The following is an 11,985-nucleotide window of genomic DNA, read 5'->3' as shown; positions in this document are numbered from 1 at the left end:
AGGAAGACTGAATCATCAAGGACTCCCTTGAGGGATGCAGCAGAGACAACTCCTAGGGACCTCGTGTCCAGGGCCCCTTGTAAGAGCTGCTGCCCTGGGCTGGGGCTAATGTGACCTCCTGACCCACAGCCCTCCCCTCCTGCTCCATCCTGGCCATGGTGTGCGGGCAGTGAGGTGGGAACCCTGCCCTGGGAGGCCGGCAGCCCGCTCTGCCCTGACTGGGACGGTTCCTGCACAGGCAGGGCCTTGTCAACTTCTAGACAGGTTCAGAAGTTAGACTAGTTTTCCTCTAAGTTCCCTTCTCTTGTTCTTTTTGCAAACAAGTTTATATATTTTTTTGCCTTCAAATTTTATTTTTTAAATTTATTTTTATTGTTTTAATTGCTTTTAAAAAAAATACATGGCAGTGAATGCATCACAATTCTTATTACACATGTAGAACACAATTTTTCATATCTCTGTGTATACAGTGTATTCACACCATTTCATGTCGTCATACATGTACTTTGGATAATGATGTCCATCATTTTCCATCGTCGTTGCTTACCCCCTGCCCCTCCCTTCCCCTCTCTCCCCTCTCACCCCTCTGCCCTATCTAGAGTTGGTCTATTCCTCCCATGCTCCCCGACCCTACCCCAGTATGAGTCAACCTCCTTCTGTCAGAGAAAACATTTGCCGTTTGTTTTTTGGGGATTGGCTAACTTCACTTACATCATCTTCTCCAACTGCATCCATTACCTGCAAACGCCACCTCTTTTACTGCTGAGTCATATTCCATTGTGTATATATGCCACATTTTTAATACATTCTTCTACTGAAGGGCATCTATGTTGGTTCCACAGTTTAGCTATTGAATTGTGCTGCTGTAAACATTATATGTAATATAAGATAATTGAAATTTTGTGGGTGGCTGTGTCCCTGTAGTATGCTGTTTTTAAGTCCTTTGTTTATAGACCGAAGAGAGGGATAGTGGGGTCAAATAGTGATTCCATTCCATGTTTTCCAAGGAATCTCCATACTGCTTTCCATATTGGCTGCACCAATTCGCAGTCCCACCAGCAACGTACGAGTGCCCCTTCCCCCCACATCCTCGCCAATACTTATTGTTGTTTGTATTCACAATAGCTGCCATTCTGACTGGAGTGAGATGGTATCTTAGAGTTAGTTTTGATTTGCATTTCTCTAATTGCTAGAGATCATGAACATTTTTTCATATATTTGTTGATCGATTTAATATCCTCTTCTGAGAATTATCAGTTCACGTCCTTGGCCCATTTATTGTTTGGGTTATTTGTTTTTTTGTGTTTAGCTTTTTGAGTTCTTTATATACTCTAGAGATTAGTGCTCTATCTGATGTATAAGGGGTAGAAATTTGCTCCCAAGATGTAGATTCTCTATTCACCTCACAGACGGTTTCTTTTGTGAGAAGAAACTTTTTAGTTTGAGTCCATCCCATTTATTGATTATTGGTTTTAATTCTTACGCTATAAGGGTCTTATTAAGGAAGTTGGGGCTTAATCCAACATGATGAAGATTAGGGCCTACTTTTTCTTCTATTAGACGCAGAGTCTCTGGTTTTATTCCTAGGTCCTTGATCCACTTTGAGTTGAGTTTTGTGCATGTGAGAGATAGGGGTTTAATTTCATTTTGTTGCATATGGATTTCCAGTTTTCCCAGCACCATTTGTTGAAGAGGCTATCTTTTTTTCCAATGTATGTTTTTGGCGCCTTTGTCTAATCTAAGATAATTGTAATTTTGTGGGTTAGTCTCTGTGTCCTCTATTCTGTACCCTTGGTCTACCAGTCTGTTTTGGTGCCAATACCATGCTGTTTTTGTTACTATTGCTCTGTAGTATAGGTTAAGGTCTGGTATAGTGATGCCACCTGCTTCACTCTTCCTGCTAAGGATTGCTTTAGCTATTCTGGGTCTCTTATTTTTCCAGATAAATTTCATGACTGCTTTTTCTATTTCTATGAGGAATGCCATTGGGATTTTGAAGTGAACTGCATTAAATCTGTACAGTGCTTTTGGTAGTGTGGTCACTTTGTTAATATTAACTCTGCCTATCCATGAGCAAGGTAAATCTTTCCATCTTCTAAGATCTTCTTTGATTTCTCTCTTTAGGGTTCTGTAGTTTTCATTGTATAGATCTTTAACCTCTTTCATTAAGTTGATTCCCAAGTATTTTATTTTTTTTGAGGCTATTGTAAATGGGGTGCGTTCCTCATTTCCCTCTCAGAGGATTTGTCACTGATGTACAGAAATGCCTCTGATTTATGGGTGTTGATTGCCTTTTAAATTTTAAAACAGTTTCTGTTTGAAGGAACAGAGGCAAGCACAAGTGGTCAATGAGAAGAGCCCTCACTCCGACCCCACCACACCTTCCCTCCCTGGCCGCTGGCTGTGATCCCACGCATGTGCCTGCACACCTGTGGGTTTCTGCTGGTGTGCTTGTGCAGTCTACGTGTCCACCTTCACTACTTCTGAACTGGGACTTTACCTTACCAGAGACTGTGTGGGTGCATGTGTGTGGTGCCTCCACAGTCTTCTTGGGTGGTGTCCAGTGCTTCTCCATGCATCTGCTGACCGCTGGTCCAGCACATTCTCCTGTCCTGTCCCACTGTGTGATCTGGTGTACACTTTGCCTCTGCCGTCATCTCTGTAGAGTAGATGGAGTCCTCCAGGTAGCCTGTGGGTGAACATAGACAGTTCATGGGTTTCATTCTGCCCACCTTTGTGTCCATGCATCTGCACTCCTCGGGGGACAGGAAGCCTGGCCAGTCCATGTGGCTGTGCAGTTCTGGAAGTGTGTAGTGCACTGAGACACTCATTTCCTTCCTGTTTCCGTCAAGAAAGGTCAGGTTCAAGCTGGCTGCCTGCCTGGTGGCTGTTGTCCACCAGCTCTGGCTGGTTCTTGTCCAACTTGTTCGCTCCGTTTTCTTTTGACCTACAGTCTCCTTCCATTTTTCCTTGAGGTCTCTTTGCTGGTCAGCATTAGAATTTGTGAAGTGTTCACATATAACAAGCCCCAAGGCTTAAGTGTGTGCTGTGTTCCAAGCTCTGTGATGCTTGTCAGCTGGTCTTCAAGCAAAGTTAGAAAGTGCATTCTGATATGTGGCTTCCAAATACCTCAACCAACTTCACATTCTTTTTAATTCCACAGGGTTCCAAGAATATGAAGACTTGGCCCAGATCCCATCCCTGGCTCCCCTGGTTGCCGTGTCTGTCAGGCCTCTGAGAAGTGGAAGGACTGCTGTTTGTAGCTGCACTTGTGTGTATGATGATCTCAGGCAACAAGAAAAAATGCTGCCATCCCATGTCCCCAGTACACTTTGTTAATTCCTATTTAAAACCCGGAGCCTCCAGCACAGGGGGATTCCTGGCCAGGTAAAGGGGAATGTTGTGTCTAAGAGGTCAGAGACAACCAGAGCTGGGGTAGGAGGACACGGCCAGAGGCCAGCGCACTGAGGCAGGTCACCCAAGCACCGGTGCGTGTAACTGTGGCCACACCACAGAGAAATGCAGCGGGAGGGAGTCTGTGTCCAGGACAATGTTAGATGACTTCCTGCAGTGAAGAGGGGTTGGCTGGTCGAAGAGAAATCTGATTTTGTAAGGAAAATGATGGAGAAGGTGAAGCCTTGAGGCATGGTCCTTCTTATTAGGATGATTTTAAAATTGCTCAAATGTGGAGGCCACACTGCAGCAAGCCTCAGATACGCCCCTCAGCTCCACAGTCATCAACACACAGCAAATATCACTCAGCCTTCCTCCCAGCCTCAGGGCCTGCGCCACCTGAACGCAAGCATCAGGAATCACACTGTGTGCAATCTCACCGCACGACCCTAAGAATCAGGGCTTTTATTTTCAAAAGGATCTGCACAGTACCATTATCATACCCAGAGAAAAATATTCCCCTGGTATCATCCAATGTCCACCTCTGTCCAATGTCCAGTGAGCTCACAGCACAATGAATGTCACTTTCACGTAGCTCCTAAGTAATTGTCCAAGACAGGTCCTCACCGGGGAGGTGACAGTCGACATTGCCCCTGGAAGCCGCGGGCTCCCTTCCCAGCCTGTCCTCACTGTGGCTGGTAGCAACACAGGGTGGCGGCAGCGGCGGCAGCTGATTCTTTTTCTTTTTTGGGGGGAACATTGTGATTATACATCGTATTTGAGTTTCTCTTGACAAAATTACACATGCAAGGGATTTGACCACTCCCTCTTTCCTTCCCTCTTTCTCTCTCCTTTCTCTGTTGACCTTGCTTTCCTTTTTAAATCTGTATTTCCTACATTTACCTTGAGGTGGAATTCTTTTTGGTGCATTTCTATATGTATGTAACAAGTCATTGTTTACTTCATTCCACATCTCTACCCCTTCCCTGCCTCCCTCCCTCCTCCTTGTTCTCCTTTCTTGCTCCACTGGTCTCACATCTTTGTGGTATCAATCCTCCTTCCCTACCACCTGCTTTCCCTTTTTTTGCTCTAGCTTCCATATATGAGAGGACATCTGGCTCTTGATGTTCCTGGTCTGGCTTATTTCACTTAGCATGATTTTCTCCATTTTTATTATTTACCAGCAAATGCCATTATTTCATACTTCCTTATGGCTGATTAATACCCAGAATATATAAACAACTCAAATCCTCAATGCTGTTTACTTTTAAAAGAAGCTGGACTTAGTCCTGTACAACGTCCCCCCGGCGGGGCTTAGTGGTTCCACTGTGATGCCCTTCACCATGTTCCCTGTCCTGTGTGTCTTTAGTCAATCTGTAGTTGTAGGTAGGGGTTTGACTAGGACTCAGTTGTGGCCATCACCACTCTTACCATTACTGGCCATCACTTCCACTTCCTGGAGGCATGTGCTCTTCTCTTGGGAGTGTGGGGTCACTTCTCTCCCGTGTTGGCATGAGCCGCTGACCAGCACTGCCCACTTAGGTCCATTCATCAGGTTTGCAGAAAGGTGGCACCCAGCACCACTTCTGCTCAGCTGCATGCGCCTATAGAGATGACTTTCCTGTGTAGATAGTGACTCTTTTCTTGAGAAACGGTTTTTGGCTTCCAGTTTTTGGCTTCCGGTTGGGCTGAGAAGAGAATTCCCACTTAACTGTGGACCACCTGTGCTGTGTCCACATGAGGAATGCTGGAGAGACGCTGGCTCTGCCATCGGAGACATTTCTGAGCAATGAGTTGGCAACTGGCACCTTCTAATGATGACTGTTTTTTTATGTGTCAGTTGCACTCAAGATCCAAACGTTTATGTGTTTCCATCTAATATAGTTATGATTCTGATTCAAATCATAAATTTGTCCACTTTTTGGCCACTGGGATCCTCTCAGGTTGGTACTAGACTAATCAAGCAAAAGGAGTAAAAACATCTTTTAAGGCAAAATATCGTACACTTGGATATAAAAGCCAAACCAAAGTATAAAGGACATACTATCTTTATATAAAATATAGAAAGTATAAAAGAAAAATACCTGTTATACCATAAAGATTCTAAAAAAATAAAGATGATGTTACAGCTACTGTTACACTAGGTAGACTTTGAGGAAAGAAGTTTCTTTATAGAGACATTTCATAGTAGAAATGATCGATCCAACTAGACAATGAAGACTTCCAATTTTATATAGCTAATAAGGACTTAAAATATAGAAAGCAAAAATGTTTGATTAAAGAAGGAAGGCATGCATCCAAATTCCAGTTGATGTCTTACCATACCTCTCTGTTCCTGGCAGAGCAAGCCAGTGAAGTCCAGCAGACACGTTAGAACTGAGCCTTGAATTGTGGCCGTCATAGGAACACAGCCAATGGATCTGTGAGCCTTGGGGCACCCCTGAGCAGTGGGTGACGAGCCATGCTCCCTCCGGCAGACACACGGAGGTGGGTGTCTTGGTAGAGTAGAGGCGTTTTCCTTAATGGCTTCACAGTGCCTGCTACCCTCACATCCCAGAAGCCACCAGTACTCCACCGTCCTGCTTTTCTGACATCTAGTGGCCCTTGCTCCAGGCCCACAGCTCCCATGGGAGCCATCCACAGGGGGCCATCTACAGGCTGCTGGAGGACACGGTGCTGGCACACTGTGGTCGCCACCTTGTCCTCGGCTCTTCTGTCTCTGTGGGTCTGCCCTATCCATGCTCATAACTCCCAGGAGCTCTTCCTGTGCCGCCTGTCCCACGGAGACTGTCCCACGGACTCCTGTGAGCAACTCCACCGCAGCACATCTCCTTCTCGATCCACTGAAACGGCTACACTTCTCTCAAAATCACTGAATCAAAGACACCAACCGGGAGCCTCCGAGTCCCTGTTCCCTCCATTTCCTCATTTTGATGGGCATGCTGCATCATTGCCATCTTATTTTAATGTGCATTTCCCAGCTGCTAATGAGTTTAGTGACTCTTCGGAGGTGTCTGTGTTTTAGTTTGGTTTTCTGTTTTTCTCTTGGATTCTTGATACTCTTTTACTTTCTGGGACTATAGTGTTAAAAGGAGTCTCAATTTTTGCAGGATATGTTTCTGCCCCTTGTTCTTATTTTCCCAAGTTCTTTGATGTGGTGCATCTTATTTTAGAATTGCCTGCTTGTTCTACAAAAATTCTCTCAGGGTTGGAATGGCTTGACGTGTATGGAGCCATGGTGATGTTCAGTCTTGGAGGACGAGGGCTGGAAGGGCCAGGGTCGTGGGGTGTGGGTGGTTTCTTCCCCTTGCCCTGACAGTGCTGGACTTCCTGAGTGAGGGCTTAGACTGCACATCTTGTGCCCTGCAGCGGGGAGGCAGACGCCATGGCGGGTCTCCGACAATCTGCCCACACCTGTGGACTGGAATGGGCACCAAGGAGCTTCTGCTGTAGGCGAGCAGCGTGCCCTCCTCAGTGTCTGTTGGCCTGGCTGTCGGGTAGCCGGGGGCTGTTCGACCAGGGCCCCTTTGCAAGTCCGTCCTCGTGAAGACAAGCTGCTCTGGGGAAGGCCTGGTGTGCTCTGGAGGAAGGCACAGGGGTCTGTGCTCGTGGGAGGCTAGCCTGTGCCGGCCTGAGCTGGGAGGACAGGGCGGAGGTGGACTTCATGTTGACACCGCCAGCCAGCACAACACCAGGGGAAAAGAGCGGAAGAGGCACAGGAGACCGGGGGCACACCACCGAGCGAGCCAGTGTGCAGCAGGAAAGTCACAGAAGGAGAACAGAGAGGGGACATTCAGAGAAACAGTGGCAAAAACTTCCTTAACTTGGGGAGAGAAGTGGACATTCAAATTCAGGAAACCCAAAGATCCTGATAGGTTAAGCCAATGAGGTCTGTACCAGGGCACAGTGTAATTAAACTGGTGAATTATCAAAATGGAAAAGAACAGGGAGGATTTGAAAGAAGCAACAGAAAAGGTGTGTGTTACCTACAAGGGACCCGTGATGACATCATCAGGATCTTCTCAGCGGCAACCCTGCAGCAGCTGTTATAATAATGAAGGCGAGACAAAGGCTCCTCCAGAGAAACAATACCCAGGGGCGTTCTCACCGCGACCTGTCTTCCAGAACTGCTGGGAGGAGGTCCTCGGGTTACAGGGAGGAAACATGTGAAAGCACAGCCTCACTCCTCAGGGTCAAAGCAGACCAGCACCTGGTAACCCAGTTGTGTCTGGACCACCTTTGACATCAGTGTATGAGACAAAGAGCAGATGTGGGCAGATAATAACCATAAACACAAAGCTGAATGGATCGCAATATAAACAGAGGCAAATCCTCATGCCAGTAGCAGGACGTGTGTGCTGGAGGAGTCGAGAAACACGGCTGCATTGATGGAAGTGCAGTGCAGCGAACGTCGACTTCACCACTCTAAGAAGCCTCATGCAGACCTCAACTTAATCACACAGAGAAACAGCAGGGCGGATTTTAAAAAGATGAAGAGAAGTAGAGTTTATCCCTACAGAAAACAAAGTCACAAATGGAACTAGCAAGAGGGAAAGATGATGCAAGAGAGACAGGAAATGGTTAACAAAATGGCAGTAGTAAGTCCTTACCCACTGATAATTCCACTAAATGTAAATGGTATAAATTCACCAGTCGACACCTGGGGCAGCTGAATGGTTAAAACGATCATATCCAGCTTTACTCTGTCTACATGGGGCTCACTTTAGATTCAAAGATACTGTTACGGTTTAGATATGAGGTATCCCCAGAAGCTCATGTGTGAGAAAACGCAAGAAGGTTCACAGGAGAAATGACTGGGTTATGAGTCTTAACCTAATCAGCACACCCATCCCTGATGGGATTAACTGAGGGTGGCCACAGGAGGGGTGGGTCCCTGGGCGAGGCTTTGGGGCTTAGATTTTGTAGAGCCCACTCTCTCCCTCCCTCCCTCCCTCTCTCCCTCTCTGCCCCCTTCCCTCCCTCCCTCCCTCCCTCCCCATCTCTCTCTGTCTCTCCCCTCCCCTTCCTGGTACCGCGTCCTGAGCTGCTTCCCTCCTCCACACTCTTGTGCCCTGATGTCCATCCTCACACAATGCCCCAAGGATTGGAGCAAGCCTCCAGGGTCTGACACCCCTGAAACTGTGAACCCAAAACAAACTGTTCAACCTTAAAACTGTTCTCGTCAGGTCTTTTGGTGACAGTAGTAAAAGTGACTAAAACAGAAATTCATGGATTTAAAGTGAAGGGGCAGAAAAAGACGTGCCCTGCTAACTGAGACAGAAGAGCAGGCGGCAATGCTTATTTAAGGTAAAATAGACTTTCAGTTAAAAACTGTCCCAGGAGACAAAAGGAAGTCGTGACACGCGAGGAGGGGCCGACTCCACAGGGAGCTGTGCAGACGTGACGTCACTCGCCAAAGCACCACGACAGGTGAGGGCCGAGACAGGGTGCTGCAGGGCAGGAGTCGCCATCCCCACCAAGGGGTGGGCCACCCAGAAGTCCAGGTGGCAGGGAAGCCGCAGCCTTGAGCAACCCTAAGAGCCTGGCGATTGAGGCACACATGGGCATCCTCCAGGAAGCAGCACGCGCGCGCACACACACACACACACACACGGCCATGCTCCAGGAAGCACCATACACACACGCTAGGTCACAGAATTGGTCCTATCAGACTGACAGGATTAAAATATGACCACAAGAGGGTGAAACCAGAAAAGAATAAGAACTCAAAATGAAAGACTAACAGACACGAGGGAATGACACACGCGCACCTGAGCAACTGTCCTGGGGACAGAGACGTCCAGGGTGTTGGGAAATGGGCAGTGAGAACAGAAACAGAAGGTCACCGTGAACGGGACACAGCCGAGCAGCACAGGGGCAGCAGCAGAGGCTCACACCTCCACGGAGGCCCCGCGTAAAGACCCAGCTCCAGCCCTCCAGGAGCTTGAGCAGAATGACCAGCCCAGGAGAGGAAATCACAGACATCAGAGCAAAGGCAAAACAGATCACGAAAGGGCAACGTCTTCAGATGTTTTTATTAGTGCATTACAGTTATCCATGATATTGGGGTTTATTTTGACATGATTGTACATGCATGGCAAGTTTTCTTAAAAGATAAACAAATGACAGACCCTGGTGTAGACTAAGAAAAGAGAGAAAGAGCCCAAGAAATTCAGGAACAAGAGAGTGCTGAGGCCCACGCTGCAGGGAAGCAACCCTGAAGGGCTGTGAGGGCATTCCACCAGTAAGTTCTTACAACGCCCTGCCAGGAGGGGATCCAGGAGAGCTGATGCAAGTCCGTGTGCCAGAGCACCCTGCTCTCCCACTCACAACACCCAGGACGCAGGAGAACCTAGCACCCATCACCAGGTGTGGGGGACAGGGACCTGGGGTGTGTGCACAGTGAACACTACCCAGCCTTCAAAAGGGAATCCTGCCCTTTGTGGGAGTGTGGACGAATGTGGAGGGCCTCATGATGAGAAATGAACCAACACCAAGACCTGCCACCAGTCCTTCCCAGACACCTCCAGGGACCCGAAGAACAGAGAGCACTCCCAGACTCTCACCAAAGCCAGACATACACCGCAAGAAAATGAACCACAGGTCAACGTCCCTGTCAAACAAGGATGCAACCCACAAAATGCTCATGAGCGGAACTCACACTGGGAAGCTCATACATCACGACCCCAAGGGTGTCCACCCGTGGGATGCAGGGGCAGTGCTGAGATGCGTACCGGCGGCCAGTGTGACAGGGTCAGCACGTGGGCCTCTCGTGGATGCAGTGGGCACCTGGTGTGCTCTGCACTTCTCTCAGAATGATTGGCGTGGAAGGGATTCTGCAGCCACAATGGAAAACCATGTGGGGCTTCCTCAGTAAAGTGGGATCCACACAACCTGCCACCCACCCACCCCACTTCTAGGTTACACGCAAAGGAATTAAAGTGATAATCTCAAGCAACACCTGCACTGCCACATTCTCTGCATCACAACTCGCCTTGTACAAGACATGAAGGAACCTGAATCCCAACCACAGAGTGGACGAAGGAAATGTGCCCATCTGCAAGGCCACGTTCCAGCCTTAGGCAGGAAGGGTTCCCCCCGGGGAACTTGGAGGCATGAGGACGATGCTGCCTGGAGTCCACAGAACTCACAGAAGCAGAAAGCAAGCTGCTGCTGCCGGGACCAGGAAGAGGACAGGAGAGCGCAGGGCACAGAGGCTCCCCAGGCCGGTGGGTGGGACCAGAAAAGAGCCCGCTGCAGCACAGCACCTCTGCACCGTGCTGCGTGGTGCACCAGGAAAGGTGCCGGCGCAGATCTTCTGTAAGTGAAGACGGCGAGTGAAGAGGGCAGGGGAGACTTTGGGAGGAGATGGAGGTGGTTTCATAACTGTGTACTTGCCTCCAGACTCACTAAGCTGTGCATGTTAAATGTGTACAGCTTTATGTATGTCAGTCACACCTCAGTAAGTATGAAGAACACAATCGATCAGCTTGAACGATAAAAGATCATGGACATGGTGCTGGGAAAAGTGGACTTCATATGTCAAAGAAAGAAACAAGATTCCTATCTCTCACCCTGCTCAAGAGTCAAATCAAAATGGATCAAAGACTTAGGAATTAAGGGAAGTGCCAATCAAAGCTATACTGAGACATCATCTCACTCCAGTCAGAATGGCAATAATCAAGAATACAAATTATGATAAATGCTGGAGAGGATATGGGGGGAAGTACACTCATATATTGTTGGTGGGACTGCAAATTGGTGCAACCACTCTAGAAAATAGTATGGAGACTCCTCAAAATACTAGGAATGGAACCACCCTATGACCCAGGTATCTCACTCATTGGTATTTATCCAAAAGAACTAAAATCAGCCAAACAGCCACCTCAATGTTTACAGCACAGTTCACAATATCCAGGTTAAGGATCCATCTCCAGTGCCTGTCAACAGATGAAAGTATAAAGGAAATGTGGAACATACGCAGAATGGAGCTTTATTCAACCATAAAGAAGAATAAAATTATTGCACTTTCTGGTGAAAGTGAAATAAGCCAGGTCAGAGCATCCAGGGTGGGACATTTTCTCTTATCTGCAGAAGCTAGAGCAAAATGAGGGGAAGGGGGATGAGATGTCATAAAGATAGGGAAGCTCAGTGGACTAGAAGGAGACTGGGAAGGACAGAGGAAGGATGGAAAGGGGAGAAATGGAATGAATTTAACAAAGTCATGTTAATCTCACCACTCTGTGTGTGTACAAAGCACCAATCAAAAATAAATAGATGAGCAGAAGGAAGATCAGGGAGGAAGGAGAATAAGGGAGAGAGAAGGGAGGGAAAGAGGAAGGAAGGGGAATGGAAAGGAAAAAGTCAAATTTCATGCATGTGTAGTTTTGTCAAAACGAACCCAACTACTCTGTGCAACTATAATGCTCTAATTTTCTTTAAAAAGTCATCAACAGAAAGAAAAGATCATTTGACAAAATTCAATGCCATTTCATGGTGAAAACACTCAACTCACTAGGAGTGGAAGAAAAACTACGTCCACACAGTCAAACTCTGTCTCAAGAGCCTGGATCTAACACGAGCGGCTGAGGA

The sequence above is a fragment of the Ictidomys tridecemlineatus genome, chromosome 7, assembly GCF_052094955.1.
Source record: "Ictidomys tridecemlineatus isolate mIctTri1 chromosome 7, mIctTri1.hap1, whole genome shotgun sequence".
Lineage (NCBI taxonomy): Eukaryota > Metazoa > Chordata > Mammalia > Rodentia > Sciuridae > Ictidomys > Ictidomys tridecemlineatus.
Note: the sequence above shows the minus strand (reverse complement) of the source record.